Source organism: Ambystoma mexicanum, chromosome 12 (assembly GCF_040938575.1).
Source record: "Ambystoma mexicanum isolate Mex_15411 chromosome 12, UKY_AmexF1_1, whole genome shotgun sequence".
NCBI lineage: Eukaryota > Metazoa > Chordata > Amphibia > Caudata > Ambystomatidae > Ambystoma > Ambystoma mexicanum.
Window position 1 is genome coordinate 239,272,500 of NC_090936.1, and position 18,454 is coordinate 239,290,953.

Consider the following 18,454-nt stretch of genomic DNA (forward strand, 5'->3'; position numbering starts at 1 on the left):
GGGTACCCCCCCTGACCTAACTGGGCAGAGGTTTTCAGGATGCCCTTAATGGGCCTACTCTCCTGGGGTTCCCCACTAAATTGCACTTTGCTTGCGTGCCCATACCCGGATACCCGCCCATCCATTCCTGGGAGGTACTGGCCTATGAGCCCCATACTTCTAGCTGGATAGTGATCTGCCATCCCCATGGCCCTGGGCTCATGTGCGCGAGGGGACTTGGGGGTGGCAGAGTCCAGGGACTGGGAGAGATGAAGGCCTCTGGTACTAGGGCTCCTGAGGTTATGCTCAGGAGTTTCTCTTTCCCAGCGAACCTCATCTCTATCCGCCCCTGCTTCCTTTTGCAATGCAAGAGCCTGTGCTTTCAGTTCCTCAGTTAAGGCCTTACTAGACTCTATCAGTCTCTCCTGCATCATTGTGCTGACAGAGAGCCTCATTTTCTCTCTGTGCCTCCTGGAGTACTGGGCCAGTCTCTGCTGCAGGAGGGTTACCTCCTAAGCTGTGTCCCTATTGGCCTGCTCCTTTCTTGCCAGAGCATCCTCCACCCTCCTGGTGTGCTCTAACTAGTTCTGGTGTTCTTTTTGGAGGTCACCCAGTCCCTGGAGGGCCAGGTGATTTTCTTCCATTTTCCTTTTTAAGTGGCAGACTTCCTGGCCTAAGGTATCCCTTTCCTGACTATGAGCCTGCATCTGTGCCGCCAGGTCGTCCCTTTGCCTTTGGAAGGCACCAGCTTTCTGGCGCTCCTGATCAAACTCTGCCTGGGTATCCAGGTCTTTCAGAATCAATGTATTGCTTTCCTCTTTCTCTCTGTCTAATCGAATTTGCAGGGTGGCTACCTGCTCTGTGCATGCCCTGTTGAAGTCCAGTTGTTGCTCCAGCTTTTTCTGGCTCTGCAGAAGGGAGTCCAAACCTTCTTGGTACTCCTTCTGCAAGGCCAGAAATCTGGTATCCTGGTCTGTCTTTTCCTGTTGCAGTATATCCATGTCCTCTTTTATTTTAATGATATACTGCCTACTATCATTTTCTGACTCCTGGCTCCTCTGCAGCCTCTGCTCAGAAGAGACCAGGTCAGATTGGGCCTTTTCTAACGCCATCTGTTGCCTATTTGGCAGGTCTTGGCCTTCAGCACATTTGTCCTGCATGGCTCCCATATATAGATACAAATATGCCGTTATCCTAACCATCTTGTCGTGTTCATCTTTAACTTTAGGAGCCATGTATAATTCACTCAGGGCCACATGTAATGGACCCTTATCTCTCCATTTATCTGACCCTGTTTCAGTGACCTGTTGCGCGATTGCCTGCAGCCAGACCGTTTGGTCCTGATGAGTCCACTCACCTCTCACAAATAGCTTATGTAAGAAGTGCTCTCTGGCTATTTTCATATCTACCAAGGTCGTCATTCTGGAATTTGAGTTCCTTCCTGACTTACAGAAGTTTGTATTTTATTTTGCAAAACAGACCATTTCCTTAGAGCGTTCCCTTGAGGGATGCTTTCACAGTGTAAAACAGTGTGGTGACCTAACCGGATATGTGTATCTTGTCAGTTGGAACACTGTATTAATCTGCACAAATGGTAAATCTAACCCAGAATATCCCGGACGAGCCCCCACTTCTGTAAGCGATATTCAATCAACACTACAGCCAAGTCAATGTCTAGTCTGGGATGCTGAGGAAAACCCTTATTAATGTATTTTTATGTCTAGTTCAGTACTCTGGATGACCACCCTTGTATAACACCCCCCTCTTAGAATCCCTCTGACCCCACTGAGCCAGGTTTATTTGAGAATTTAAACAATATATATATATCACACTTTATAATAAATTAATATCTGATAGTACACTTAGACATATGATGTTGATCAACAATGGGTAATCTGGCACTAGCACACTTCTTTACAATCAATGAGGAGTTAGTATAGGATGGATAAAGTAGCAAAAATACTTTAATGATTTCAAGGGAAAAGCAATGAGGAATAAAATGCAGTACAGAAATACTTGATATGATTTTAGCAAAAGATAAGATAATCACTTTTTCTCTGGCAATTCACCCCCCTCCCCTATGCAATGCAAGAAATGGAAGGAGATGGAAAGAGGAGCACACAGTTCTCAGGAATGCAATCAAATACAATACGAAATTCAGTTCCCCCCCAGCAAGCTTAGAGGAAACAGGTAGGAGTTTGAAACACATGCCCAAAATGCTTTTTAAATGTGATGGCAATGGATGGGAAAATGTGCCAATGATTTTAATTCCCTCTAGAGATTCAGGGTGAGTGGGAGATGCGTGTTGGTATTAGTTCAGGCTCACTTTAGCAATGCTCTATGAGTTATTACCAAGTTGCAAACAGATTTTAACAAAGGAAAGAATGGAGCTGCTATTTTTACAAGTGGAGACATTGAGCCAAAATCTCAAATCGCGGTAAATTTTGCGAGTGCGTGAATCGTGATTGCGGAAAAAGTATAAGGAGTAGCAAGTCAGGCTTGTTGGAAAGCTTAGATCCTAAGCTTTCAGAGGAAAGTTAAATCTCATTCCTAGCACCAACGGTTCCAGAGATACGGACGATTAAATAAAGGTAGTTTTTCGGATTTAAAGTAAAACTCAAAATGACAGGTGACAGCTTGCAGCTTCAGAATTGACAGGTGACAGTTGTGCAGCTTTACAAATGACATATGACACAATTTCTAGGAGGCTGTTCTACTTAGGTTAAAATAGTTTGGATTAGATTATTTTAACTAAGAGATTGGTTCTGCACAGTTCTGCTAGGTACTCACAATATAAATTTGAACTAGGCCTCGTCACGGATCTGGTCAACACGTCCGGCTGTGGTTCTGTCTGCTGGGCGGGTCAATCAGGCACCGGTTCCGCTCACAGCGATCTGGGTCAGCTCTGCTCTGCTGGTCTAGCCTCTCTGGATTCAGCGGCCTCTGGTTCTGGATACTGCTCTGCTTTCCGGTCCGGATCGAGTGGATTCTGGATGTAACACTGCTTCCTGGGTACTGGCAAGAGTTCTTGGCAAAAGAATTCAGACAGCTCGCCCGGCTGTGGAATAGTTTGCAAATGATTTTAATATGCTGAGGCCTGCTGAGAAGAGTTCTCAGTTTGTGGGTTTAGGCCCTTGCTTTAAGTTCTGAAGTAAAGTTCTGGTCTTTGGAGATTGATGGATTTGAAGTCTGGATCTCTGGATGTGAAGTCGTCGGTCAGCATGCTCCGCAGCAAATGGAATTGAATGTCTCTACCTGTCCCAGCAGTCTCTTTTTATGTGTTTTGAAAATGAGTGTGTGCCTGGGCCTAGCTAAGCCTGCCCCTCTCTACTTGTCATTGGCCCAATTCTCCCCTCTCCCATGATTGGGGGAAGGAAATGGATTATCATCATGATGAGGTCTGTTTATGGGTCAGAGGATCCTCCCCTGGTCAGTTTGCCCACAAATCTATATTTGATTCAAATACATCTTTCCCAGATATACAATTTGTTGAAATTACATGTGCACATTATATATTCCTTATGGTCCATGCTTGTCCGCCTCTGATCTTCCTGGGGGCTTGCATTCAAAAATGACAAAATTTTGCGCTTTTTAACTGGTTTTGCAATATCGGACATTTACCCAAAATTACACACATGTGCGCAAGGAGTATGGACATTAATTGATGAAGTGTCAGATTTTTAACATGCAGACATTTGGAGTGAGACCATATTTTCCGCCAGCAACCCCCCAGAATACACCACAGGGTCCTAACGCCTCTCAAAATGTTCACAGAAAAATCACAAAAATAATGATATTACTTATATAATTCTGCCAAGTCCGCACTATGAGTTATCTATCTTTTTAAAATTATGCCCTGGTCAAAAAGGGGTGTGGCTTCCCACATCACAGGGTGGAATAACTGGTTTATCCACTTCCCCCAAGCTCACCTGCTAGCAGAGGCACTGCCCCTCCCCGTTTCCCCTAAGAGGAAGCCACTTTACGACGCCCCCAATATAACATTTGCCTGAGTCAAGGGAGTTGCATTGTTCTGTTCCTTCCAGTTCCCAGGTGCTCCACCCCTAATCCAATCAGAGAGGTGACAACTCCTTTTGGCAAGGGGCAGCAGGATGCAGCTAGGCCTGGGAAGAGTGGCTGAACAGGTTTCTCCTGTCGGGGGTAGTTGTCAGGCAGAATCCAGTTTCACTAAGCCAGGTTTCAGCTAAATGTCACTTTTTGTTCCCAGTTTTCTACATTCAAATCAAACTGACAATTTGTACCTATACATTAAATAATTACTTCCTTCAAGTCATTTCAGAATATGGGTTTACGTTCTTCCACCTCTTAGCAAGTCTTTCCTTGGTCTGGTTTTGTTTCATTTGTGCAGTTTTACACAGAAGTCTGGTGGTTTTAAAACGCCGGCTTTCTGATAGTGGTGAGTACTGGTAATGCAACCATTTTTGGGATTAAGAAAATGAATTCCCCACAGTTCTGGGTTGCTTTTGGCAATCAGCATTGCCATTCCCAATGGTTTCAGGCTGCTGTGTGTGTAGCCCAATGGTGGTTTTAGGCAGTGCCCTCCTGTGCTCACAACATAGGCAAAATGGGTGGCAGCCTATTCTTCATGTTTTCCCTGTGCACTCTCTGGGGAGTTCTGGCCATCATGATGTTTTCCTGCCAGTACTGCACAGTTTTAGTGTAGGGCTTGGATGCATGGGTAAAAACATCCCACATTTCCCTTCTGTAATGGCTTGGCAGGCGAAGAACGGTGGTCTGGAGGGTTGCCCAGAGCATTGCCAGTGGTTAAGATTAATTCTAAACCTTCCAGCCATCACCTCTTTGTTTTTGCTATGTCATCCCGAGTGGGACTGGTATGCCCAGAGGTGGGTCCCGTGCCTGCTGGGCCTAGAGACCCAAGCTACTCCTCACTGATGAGCCCCAACAAGGGCGAAACATGTTTGGGGGTGCTTGTGGTCTCGTGCAGAAGGGATGTGGCCTAGCAGTTCGGGCTGGACCGCCCCTTTTGGGGTGGGGCCAAGCCTGATTTGCATATGGTCTTTCCCTTCTGTAATGGCTTGGCAGGTGAAGAACGGTGTTCTGGAGGGTTGCCGAGAGCATTGCCAGTGGTTAAGATTAATTCTAAACCTTCCAGCCATCACCTCTTTGTTTTTGCTATGTCACCCCGAGTGGGATGGGTATGCCCAGACGTGGGTCCCGTGCCTGCTGGGCCTAGAGACCCAAGCTACTCCTCACTGATGAGCCCCAACAAGGGCGAAACATGTTTGGGGATGCTTGTGGTCTCGTGCAGAAGGGATGTGGCCTAGCAGTTCGGGCTGGTCCACCCCTTTTGGGGTGGGGCCAAGCCTGATTTGCATATGGTCTTTCCCTTCTGTAATGGCTTGGCAGGCTAAGAACAGTGGTCTGGAGGGTTGCCCAGAGCATTGCCAGTGGTTAGGATTAATTCTAAACCTTCCAGCCATCACCTCTTTGTTTTTGCTATGTCAATTCACAATATACCTGTCTTCTGTGATTGTGACTGCAAGATTCTCTATGGTTGTATGTGCAGGACTGTGAAGTTGATCCAGCACAGCTTTCAATAGGGCAAGAGGCATAACTGGCTTTCCAGTATTGTCCTATCTCCATATAGCCTGTGTGGGGGATAAAGAACACCCCTGTCTTTTCCATAAATCCTGTTCTTCCTATGGGGCTCGTCTTTGCAGCTCAATTATCTGCACAATGGATAATATGTTAAAGCCTTCTATCATTATCATGCAACGTTCTGACATTTGCTTAACACTTTATACTTCAAAATTAGAAATATTTGGAAAACATGCCACTCTTTTTGCTTCAATGTCAAAGGCTTTGTTACCACAAGAAATCATGTCTGCCCTCTTAGTCTGGGCTGCATACTTCACTGAAGCAATAGCCAATGGGAGCTTTCGTACCGTATTATGTTTGTCTAATAGCAGCGCATGTTGCACTGGTGTGCCGTCTGCATGGAGGAAGCCCCCCCTTTCCAATGTAACGACCCTGCATATATGGCTGACATCACATAAACTGAGTCAGAGGACACTGTCACTTCTGAAACCTCATATCTCTGAAGTGCGGTGATAAGCGCCACTAATTCTGCTGCCTCTGCTGAAAAATGTGAAAGCAAACTTCCACTTGTCACTACTTCAAATTATCATTCTTTTGTAGCCTCACTACAGCAGATCCAGTACGCCTTTCTCCTGTCATATGGTCAATTTTTGAACAGCCATCCATGAAGAGAATCCCCCTCCCCTCCTAGAGCTTTTTCTTTAACATGGGGAATATTGTCATAAAACTCAGTATACGTTGTACAATCATGTGCATAATCCTTTTTTCCTACTGGTTCTGCTATTAATGTTGCTTGATTCACTACTCTACATCTAACAATTTTGATCACTGGGTTCCAAATAATCACCTCATAACCTTACGCCCTTTGAGTAGTCAACGTGCTTTTGGGTTTCTCCAAAAGGGCGAATACGGAATGCTTGAAGTATAACATCATCGAACACCCCCTTGTAATACTTGTAGCTTTTTCAATTGCAAATGCAGCAGCAGTTAATGCGTGCTTGCAAGGATAATGCCCACTGCAATAAGCCAATGATTTATGTCATGCCCTAATGTCTTCTGGGTGAGGACTGCTGTCATTAGTACTCCAAATGAATGTGAGGATAACTAGAACTCCTCATTATAGTCTGGAATCCCTAACACAGGGGCTCTACAAATCACCTTTTCCAACTCTTCAAATCCTTCCGTCATCTTATCTGTCCATGTCATGTCATCTTTCTCCTTATCTGTGTCCTATAAGTCCTTTCAAAAGTGGTCTAATATATGTGTTGTGATCAGAAACCCAGGCCCTACAATAATTACATAGGCCTAGAAATTGCTGCATTTCCCTCACTGTTTTAGGTCATAGAGTTTTCATGATCACTTGTGCTCTCTCAAGAGGTCACTTTTCTCCCCTCTTGAGAGATTAGCTGCCCTATGTACAGGACTTCTTTGTGACAATACTGTAATTTCAATTTGTCTAATTTGTTTCCCTTTTCTGCCAATACTATAATTAGCGGAACTGGGTCTTTTCAGCATTTTTCCTCTGTTTCACTGCATACTTCTATGTCTCCTACATGCTGAATTATTGTGCTCTCAACTTATACGTTACCTATGTCTGATGAACCCTATTAAAGATGGATGGGGAGTCACAGTACCCCTGTTGTAATCTTGTATGTTTCCACCGCTGATTTCTATACAAAAATGAGGTCAAATCTTGGGAGCCCTCATGAAGAGCAATTGAAAAGAAAGCATTCTTTAAATCTACTACTGTAAAATATTTATCTATAGCTTGGATGTTTCATAATATCATAGCTGGATTTGAAACTAGAGGTAACTCTGCTTGGACATTATTGATTAGGGGGCGTACGTGCTCAATAAATCTCCATGACCCCCCCGTTAATTTCTTTACAGAGTACATAGCCGTGTTAAATGTGAAGTCTGATGGTACCTTTATTCCCTGCTGTACTAAAGCGGAAATGGTTTCAAATAAACCTTCATCTGCTTATCTGGGCATTGAGTACTGGTTTGCTTGTGGTACAATTGCTCCTGGCTTAAGCTTGATCTTGACTGCTCCTGGATGAGCCACTCCTGTGTCTACAAGAGGCAAAAATATCTTTCCTCCTATCATAACCCTGACCCCGAGTTCCTCTTGGGGGTCTGGTGTCACTGATAGTACTAAACACATCAGGTAGCTCTGTGGGATTTCCTATTGTGGATATAAATTCATCTGTGTACCTGTGAAAGAATGTCCTCCCACCACTGTCACACTCCCTATCCTGGGAGTAGGTGTTTGTGGGGCTCCTGTATTTGTCTCCATTGTGGCATTGTTGCCTGTTGTGTCGGAGGGTACTGTTGGGTTTGTACTTGTTGTGTTTGCATAGAAACCTGCTGTGGTTGTCCTTATGGCGACTGTGATTGCAGCAGAGTCTGCTCCTGCGTTTGATCTTGGGGATAACACTCCGGTGGTTCTGTACTATACTGTGGAAAATAGCCAGTGCCCCCTCTTGCAGCTTGTTGCATGCCCCCTCTACTTCTACATCTACAGGCCATATGTCCCATTCTCCCACAATTGTAGCATTTTTGCGGTGGTCCTCCATTACATTCTCCTCCCCTTGAGGGTTTTGAACTCTGCCTCCTCGTCCTCTACGTCCATTCCCTCTACCACATGGCCAAAACTTTTATCCGCCCTGATCTTCTGGGTACCCTAAATCGATTGGCTGTATAGGCTGTACTTCTTGTGTAACCATTCCTTCACTGCTTGTCAGTACCGCTTCTTCTATGACACATTTCGACAATTTTGTCTAAACTACTTTGCTTCCTCAAGCTTCCTTCTCTCTGGATCTTTCTTATTCTTCTCTTGTAAGAATCGACAATGATGAACAATAGTCAACTGTATTTCTGGCCATGGCTTTGCTTCCATCCTTACCTATTTTTCATCTGCCTTTGCACTGGCTTGGACATTCCCTGACACAAAATTTGATACAATAATAATGCTACTGTTTTATCCAATGGTTCTCTTGTCTCCAGATGCCAACGTTCTTGAATCTCCTGAATGTAAGCAACAGGATCTTCGTTCTCTCCCAATTTCCTTGTCATAATCTCGCCCATGTCTGACGTATCAGGGTACTGTACCCTCAGTTCCCTCCATATGTCTGCTCTGCAATTATTAAATGGCGCTCCATTGTGTGTCATGTTTTGTGCTGTCACACTTGCATATTCTGCTTGTCTCCAAATGTTGACAGCTCTCTCCCGTAAGATAGCTGCTAGTAGGCGTATTATGTCAGTTAATGTAAATGTCATTCCCGCCGTCATTCTTTCCAACTCATAAATCCATTTAGCCGCTCCTGCAGTAAAACTAGGTAATTTGCATTTCAAATAATTTATATCCATCTGCAGCCACAGTACATATTGTGCTGTCCTCGCCATTTCTCTAATAATGGGAATTGAGTGAACCCTGTTCTACAATTGTACCCACTTACGCTTCTTGTCTTCCAGGTAGGGCTAGTTTCACCCATTCATCTTTGTCCAGGCAATTTATTTTATTTATTTGTAATGTGCTAACAGCCCGTAGGCATCTGGATGCCCATAAACACAAAAGACATTGTTCCACGGGACAACAACAAAGGACCATCAGCCGGGGAAAGAACCAGTTTCTATCCATAGCAAGACATGATATGATATTGCATTTATATTGCGCCTGTACACAAGTGTTTCTAGGTGTGACAGGACAAGGAGGGGGAAACAGAGAGAGGACAAAATAATGCTCTAACTAGGCCTTGTATCATTCGTGCAAAACTATATCAAGAGATGATCCCCGGAGAAGAATGAAATCAGAGGACAGTTAGTTAAAGAGAAGCATCTTCAACATTTATTCGAAAGGCGACCAGGTGTTTTTACAGCCGCAACTATGTGTGTAATGCATTCCAGGCATGCACTGTTAAAGTAGGGAATGAGCGCCTGCTTCCCCCTGCTCATTTACTTTGTGGTATAACCAGGTACCCACAGTTACTTGAGTGAAGGGATCTCAGAGAGTCAGACACTTTTAAGCGATCTTTAAGGTACACAGGTGCGTCACCACACATACATATGTAGGCCAAGGAGAGAGCCTTGAAGCCTATTCTCTCCTTGACTGCCAGCCAATGGAGATTCTTACTGACACCAGAGACATGGTATTTTCTTGGGATATAGCAGACCATGAGGACTGCTTCATTATGGAGGACTTGGAGTCTGTTTACACATTTCTTATTAGCTCCAATCAGAAGCTTGTTACAGTAATACAAGCGGGTCATGATAACAGCTCTGACTAAGGTCTTGCCATTGTTGGATGATTGAAATATGCCATAACATTCTAAGGAGATATTGAGAGTTGAACACAATTCCATCCACATGCATTTTCCATACTGAGAGATGCTTCTCAATGAGCTCCTAAAGTTTTCATTTTTTTTTACGACTTGTATACAGTTCCCTTTCATTGCCATACTGGAATATTCAGGAGCGAGTTTGGCTATAACCTGTGGAGAGGCAAAAATCATCACCTCATTTTGTTTGCTGTTCAAACAAATCCACATCCAGGTTTTAACTAGCCAGTAAGTGTGTTCCAGCCTGACAAAATCTTTGCTGTAATCCCCACATAGCTCAGTAAGGAGCTGAGTGTCATGAGCATAGTTTGTAAAGTAGATTCCCATAGTTCTCAGCAGATCACAGAGAGGTTTGATGTATAGAATGAAAAGTGAAGGGGACAAACATGCTCCCTTGGGGATGCTGCAATGTCTTAGTTCTGATTCTCAGCTAGCTTCAACCCAACATACTCTGGACAACCTGTTTTTCAAAGAAGAACAGATCCAATCTGATGCATCTACTGAGCAGTTTCCCAGGGTGACTAGTGATTCTAGAAGTCATTCATGGTCGAGCAAGTCGGAGGTGGCCGACAGATAAAGTAAAATCAACTGCCCATAACCACTTCCTTGTAGCACATCCAGCATATTCGTCTGAAGATCTAGGAGGGCACTTTCAGTCCCATGATTGCTCCTAAACCCTGATTGATTTGGGTGGAGATTACCTGAAAATTCCATATGTTTTTCCGAGTTGGGCTGTAGCTATTTAATCCATGGTTTTCAATAGAAAGTGGGTATTAGTGATGGGGTGTAGATTACCTGGATCTTTCAGACATAGGCCTGGTTTCTTGACCAATAGTGTGACCACAACATGCTTAATAGCATCAGGTCCTAAGTTCCATCTGAATGAATCCACTCATTCTGTACAATTGTCACTTCACTGGGTTTCCCTTTCTCTCCTCTTTGCTTTTTGGTCTCTTCTCCTATTTCTATCAATCTATCCCTTCTCTTGTTATGCTCAATCTACTTGATATAGGCTCTGGTATTTTTATTTCTGGTTCTTATAAATCTGACCATGTTACCCCTTTTCCTACATCTGGGTCTTTTGAAGAGCCACACCCGCCCTCTTCTTGTGCTCTCTCATTTTCTTCCCTTTCTTCATTTGACATCATTTTACCCCAACTGGTATGGCTCTTATCCCGCTCCTCGTCAGCAAGTTCTTGTCTGTTTAGGGACAGCAGTCTATGCTTGTTCATCATTAGATCATCCAATCTATCCCTTATTTCTGTCTCGTAACCATCTTTTTTCCTCATCTGTCTATATCATTTCCCACTCCTTTTCCCTTTACCTTCTGCCTCGTGCTCATCAGGCCATGTCGGAGCTCTAGGTATGTCGTACAGCTGTGGGGCTATTGCAACCTTCTCTATTCCTCCCATCGTTCTCGTTCTTCAACTGGTATTACACATCTGTTAACAATGTGATCTATGTTGTCCTCCCTTTGTCCTCTACTTCTTCTCATTTCCTTTTTTTCTTCCTCTTCCCGTCATCTCCTTTCTCTCTTCTCTTCTTCCTCTCACCTTCTTTGCAGCCTTCTTTCTTTCAATTGCTGTATTTTTATTTGATCATGTTTCTTTTTCTCCCCATCTTTTCTCTCTTTCTCTTTTATCTGCTCTTCATACCTTCTTCGTTCTTCCTTTTGCTTCCTCTCTTTTTCCTTCTCATATTTATATGTCCTTTCTCATTCCTTTTCCTTTCTTTCCTGTTCCTCGCTTTCTTCTCTTTCTTTAACTTCATTGATACCCTTTCTGTCTAATTTAAGTAATATTTGTCGTACCATCCACTCATTCTGTACAATTATCAGTTCACTGGCTTTGTCTTTCTCTCCTCTTTGTCTCTTAGACTCTTCTTCTATCTCTATCAATCTATCCCTTCTCTCGTTACGCTGCTCACTTTTATTATATCTGGATCATGTTCTTTAGTCTTACTTTCTCCTGTACTATCTCCACTACTATAATCGGAGGGGGGGAGCATATATCGGATTAATATACCATGCTGCTGCTTTTAACTCCTTTAAAGAAAAGAATCCCTGTTTCTCAGTGTTATCCCTGTTACTCGTCTTCAAAAGGAGAAAGAGGAGCCGAGCGCACTTTGCCCTCTACGTCATGCCGATTTAGCATCCACTACCTCTTGGGTGGGTCTTCTTTCTCACTCTGATACAGTTTCCATAGCTCTAAAATAGTGAAGCTTTTTTATAACTTATTCCCTATGTCCACAGCATGTAAGTGTGTTGTTTTTTTTTTCAATTTAATTTAATTTGTATAACGTGCCACATGCCCATGTCATGTGTTAAAATACTGTTCTTGATATGGAACCCTCTTGGGACCAAGACATTTACATTTTGTCAGCTCTACCTCTTACCCTTTCAACATGATAGTTCCTAATCTTAAGTATTTACCCCAGTAATGTTGTGCCCAAATGTAAAGGAGGTGTGCACTCCATGATGACAAGTTGTCCTTAACTGTCAATATTTACTGGAACTTTTATTCTCTGTTACTTTAATTAATTATATCACTACAATCAATCAATAGCCACCCATTTTCCAAAAACAATTTTTCAAACAATTTCTGAACCGATACAATGCATATTTTCTATTCCTTTGTTTATAGTTCTATCACTTCTCACTGTCCTGCTGTTTTATTATTGACAATTTAAGAATCTTATTTTGCTCATATTTTTTCAGAACTGTTAGCCTCCTATGATTGATATCAATCGCTTGTTTATAGGGTCTGATAACCAGCTAGATTATTACTATCGCTTTATGTTTCTAGTTAAACAATTCAACTTTTTTTCCCAACATATTCATAACCACAATCAAACATGCACAACAATTTCTACAATTAACTTTCTTTTACTTTCTCTAGTAAATGTAGCTCATCTCTGTTTTACCCCATTTTGGAGTGTGTATCTCATTCTTCATATCAGCCTTTCCTCAGGAATCCTCTCTAAAAAAAAGACCCCACTTGGGGTGTAATGTGTCATGTTCTATCTCCTTGAGAATAGAAATCGACGTTATCTCTCATTCTTAAATTAAACTTACTATATATATATATATATTTACACTTACAATACAATCCCTCCCCTTTTATTTGCCACTGTCAATGTTCTACTTACATCATTGCTCAGTTCAAGCCCTTCGGTATTGACTCTTCCCCAATATACCAGCTTGCCTTCAGTCCTCGGGGGCGCCCGTGGGGACCGGACAGGAATTACTTCAAAGAGGCACCTGCCGACTGTCTCGTTTTACATGCATGTTTTTTCTGCTCTGCACAGGAAACTTTGCCTTTCTTGCCGGATTAGCCTACCATCTCTCATCAGTTAGGCCCTAAGCCAAGGCTTCTTCTTTTTAGTTGACCTTGCTAGCCATTCTCTTCCTCAGAACTTTAAAGGGGTGTGAAGGTGCACTGCTATCTTCGCCTGAAGTTTTATGAATAGGCCTTGTTTTCTGGCCTTACACCATGTGTGAAGAGACCATTATTTTGTCCATTCTGTCCTATTTCACACTATTTGATTCAACTATTTTGGGTGCTATTATTCCTCTTGACCACTGGAGACTTGGTTGCTCTGTCCTGCATATGCTTTCTGCATCTTTGATTGTTCAATACTTGGCACTCAGTTATGCACTCCTTTACTTATTCTGAGAGAAATAGGTCTTATCTACATAGTTTATCCTCTTGGTCTCCTTTCGTTCCTTGCAGTTGCTTCTTGCTGTGGCATCTTTGATCCGGAGCCAAGCAAATACCATTTGTTCTTGCATGAAGCTTTAATGCAGCGCCTGTCAGCTCCGCAGCCTTGGTCTCTCTCCTGGAGATGTCTTGCTTACTATTATATGATGCTGACGTTCATTTTCTCAATACGGCGGCTTTACTTGCTTTATATTTGCTATTTTAGCAAGCTTTTACATTGTCTTAGCTAACTTGCATTTCTGTGTGTATACATCTATTACATCTTGTTACTTATCTTCTACGTATATATGGATTTCTTCATATTCGCATATATGTTTACCTTGTTGCTTCAGTTACATCTTCATTCTTTGCACATCCGTTCATCAGATTTAGAGCATCTATGTATCTTCTCTTTTCATGATGTGTTCTGTCCAACTTTACTTCTATGTGCAGTGGTGTCTGCAGACTCATGTCTACCGCATCAGTTCGAGGGTACATTCGGCACGATTGTCTTAGCACATAACGTCTTTCGTACCTTCAATGTGGTCTTGGAATGATATTAACTGTCATGCATAGTGTTTTCTTGCCATTCTTCCAGTATGACAGAGGTGAGGGGGCGGGCTTTACAGATGGCATGTACATCTGACTCTCTACACTTTTCATAATCATAATGATTTGTTATTTATATAGCGCTTTCACCAAGGCACTCTAAATACAACATATTTACATACAATTTACAATTGCTCGGAATAGTGCAGGATAACATAAGGTGTTTTAAAAATGACAATGGTCCACTTGTTCCACATATTCCTTATTCTCTTCCTATCCGAATGGTTGTGAATTGTGTTGTGACAAGTATACAAACCAATCTCTCAATTGAAACTTAAAAGAAATGTACTAAAATGTTAGATAAGCACTATTTAATGCTTTTGAAAATGCATTGCAGTTCATAATCAAACAAGAGTCCCAGTCTCTCCCCAGTCAGCGAGATACCTTGCTGTGAGCGGATCATGTTGGTCAGAGTGGAGAAACATTGACTGTGCCTTTAATTAGTAGGCACTGCCTACAAACGCTGATCCCAGGTGTGTAATGCTTCGCGTGAATCCGTGTGAGAGTCCCAGTCCCTTCAAAGGCTCGACTGGCTTGAATCCATGGACATCGCCGGTGTTTCCAGTTCACGGTCAAACACACATTCTAAACAATGGCTAGAGGGAGGAGCTGATGCCGTTTTTGCAGACCTGCACGACGGGACGACGCTGCCAGCGAGTGCAAGAAACATGATGGGAGCCACCTGCAAAGTAAGTAAATACAACGGTGCAGCAAAAAATGTTAACAGCAGCGTGCAAGAAAGTGAAAGCACAGGAAAGCGTCTGCAATCACATAAACTATATATGACTGATGTGGAACTGCTCGAGGCTGAGTCCTTCCTAGACCAAGCCTATGGAAAGTTCGTATCGGAGGCGCCAGCAATGGGTGACACACCCATATTGCACAAGTTGTCGCAATCAATATAAACAACTTAAATGCATCAATTGACGCTGTGGCTCGTGACGAACGTGAATGCGGACTAGAAGCATCAGCTGCTACAATGTCACCAGCTTGAGTATTATTGAGGGAAATAAAGGTGCTGACGACATGATTTGCACAAACTCACCTGAAAGTCTAGCGCACATCAATGAGGCAAGCCTGGCAGGGGTGCAATTACAAACACAAACAAAACAAGCCAGGAGTAAGGTGACGTTAATACTGAGGGACAGAAACATTCAACCAAAGCAGAAACTAACACGGAACTTCTGGACCAGACCAAAAGCGATATAGTGGCAGAATCAGAACACAGGGCCTCAGACTTGGATTGTGGCACGACTTACCATGCATCATAGTTGGAGACATAGAATGCCTAAAACATCAAAAACAGCACGTGCCTAAGTCCGTGCCTCTGCACAAACCCCCCTTGAATAACTCCCCATCAAGGAACCAAATGTCAATGCCCATGACTGGAAAAGCCAGGAAAAGGCACAGACCCATTTTCAATTAAACTTCAATAGCAGAAGGAAATAAAGGAATTTTAACTGCGCTCAACCTTCATTACAAAAATGAAAGCTAGAGGACTCCTAGAAATCAATCAAAAAAAGAGATCTGCGCGTACCACAACACTGGCGAGACAGGTGAGATAACGTACACACATTCAAATAGACAGAATATGGACGAATCTGTGGAAGCTGTGGGTGTAACCAACAAGTTTACAAAGGAGATGCGCTGTCCAATTAACAATCAGTTGGAAGCTGACGTCAGCCCAAAAAGCCTGGCTCTAAAGCTTGCAAAACAAACAGGACGAGATGCAACAACGGCATGCAGGCAAAGTAGACACAACGCATCAAGAAGCTCTCTGAAAGACAGTAGGCATAGCTTGAAACAAGTGAAAGTGTCGAACAGGATCCTAGAAGGATGTCAGCACCACACAAAACAGGACAAAACTATTAACCTTAGAAACGAGAATGAGAAAAATGACTGCATGATCAGCAAAAGGACAAAGCCCAATTATCCATTGTAGCAGGAATCCAGATCTACAGCAATGTCATGGTTGCAATGACGATCTCGTTGGCACCTTACACCAAATTATATGAGGCCATGAAGGAAAATATAAAAGACAATGCAACAATACTTGCAATGATGCACACAAACTTAGTCTACCTAGAAGCATTTACATCAAAATTTGAGGAAAGACTAAACTTGGAAGCCAAATCCTGTGCATCATGGCAAATGCGATTGTGCGATCTTGCAAGCGGTGTGCATGGAGAAAAAGCAGCCACTATGTCTGCAATCATGGACTCAATCAAATTGATGAGAACACTGGTAGGTGACAAAGAGAGAGAGATCGCAGAGAGAGAGTCAGAGAATCAAATACTGAACGGTATAACAAAAAGGGGCATAATGATAGCATTCTGTGATCAAGGAAATCAGCAGCACAGAATCTTAACACATGACTATCAAATGCCCACTATAAATCCAGATAAAAGGAAGCAACAAAACTTTGGAAAGAAACAACACAAAGAGAAGACAAAACCCAGTGAGCACTAGTGAGACTGGATACTCAATCGGCTTCTCCGCATGAGCGTAATTTGGGGACAATCACTTCAGCACAGTGATGGAAGGTTATAGCAAAGGTGACACGGCTGCAGGCACAAAACAAATGTGATAGAGAACTCCAGCCTAAAAGAAAGGATGGCAGAATCGCAGTCACTATTGACTGTGATGCTCAAAACAAAGTCCTATATTCTGTCTTCCATCAACAGAAAAAACATCTTGAAAAAGATAAAGAACCAGACTCGATCTCTGATTCACGGACCAGTAATCAAACAGAACAAGATGACGAACAAAAAAAGGACAAGAAAATGAAAAACATGAAAATGGTACAAAAGTGAGATCAAATGTGTCCCATGCCTTCCTACAGAATTTGAAATCACCTCCTCACCAAAGAACAACACCGGAAAAGGAGAGAACACATGTAGACACATGTAATGCAAACAACACAAAGGGTTAAAAAACTAAGGAATGTTATAACACAGCTAGATACACGAATGGATGACTGTGACACAGACTCTGGCACTGAAGAAGAAGGTGGCACTCAGGAGTTGATAGACAATGCCTCATATTATATCAACGAGAACGAGTCTTCTTTGGAAAGGGAAGTACCAGAAAAACTACATGACGCCCAAGAACAACTGCATAACTTGTCTAGCGGATGTAAGAATTGTGGGATGTATTTACCCATGCATCCGAGCCCTACCTCAAAACTGTGCAGTACTGACATGGAAAACATCATGATGGCCAGAGCTTCCCAGAAAATGCACAGGGAAATGCATGAAGAATAGGCTGCCACTCATTTTTGCCGATGTTATGGGCACAGAAGGACGCTGCCTAAAACCACCATTGGACTACCCACACAGTAGTCTGAAACCATTGGGAGTGGCAATGCTGATTGCCAAAAGCAAACCCATAACTGTTGGGAATTCATTTTCTTAAATCCCAAAAAGGGGTGCAGTACCAGTACTCACCACTATCCAAAAACCGGCGTTTTAAAACACCAGATTTTACTTTTTTGTAGAAAATTGAATAAATGAACCTAAAACATGCCAAAGAAAGACTTACTGAGAGGTGGATCCAATGTAAAGTTATGTTCTGAAGTGACTTGAAGGTTTATAACAAGACTGGCTGAGCTGTGGATTTCAGCAGTTTAAGTAAATTTGGACTGAAAGACACTAAAAAAATCTAAATGTTTAAATTGACTGAGTGACCTACTTTTGTGTGTCACATAGGTTTCAATTGTTTAAATGTCATAGTTTTAAACTTAGAATCAGCATCCTAGCTGCATATGTAAAAAAATGTCTTGACTTAAACTGGGGAACAGAAATGACATGTAGCTAAAAACTGGCTTAAAGAGATTCCAATTTTGCCTGGCAACTACCCCCCATCAGGAGTGAAACTTGAGTCACAGCTGTGTTCCCAGGCCTATCTGCCTTTTGCTGGCCACACTAAGGATATGCCATCTCTCTGATAATTGAATTAAGGGGAGCCCCCACAGAATACAGGAGCTCTGAACAAAGCCCTGTCCTGACTCAGGCAAATGTTTTATTGGCGGGAGTCGTAAATGGAGCTTCCTCTTGGCAGAAGCTGGGAGGGGCAGGGTCTCTGAGCTTGGCAGAAACTGGAAAGACTGGTTTCTGTACCATGTGACATGAAAAGACACACCTCTATAGCCAGAATATGGTTTTAGAAAAAGATGAATAACTCATAGTACGGACTTGTGAAAATTATTTAAATGACACCATAATTCTTGTGATTTTTCTGCCCACATTTTAAGAG

At 42.7% G+C, this 18,454-nt stretch overlaps 1 protein-coding gene across 4 annotated transcripts in view; it reads left to right on the top strand.

The window, feature by feature from the left end:
- PTPRO (protein tyrosine phosphatase receptor type O) overlaps positions 1–18,454 on the top strand; it is a 1,358,825-nt gene that overhangs the window by 585,331 nt on the left and 755,040 nt on the right. The window lies entirely within an intron of this gene.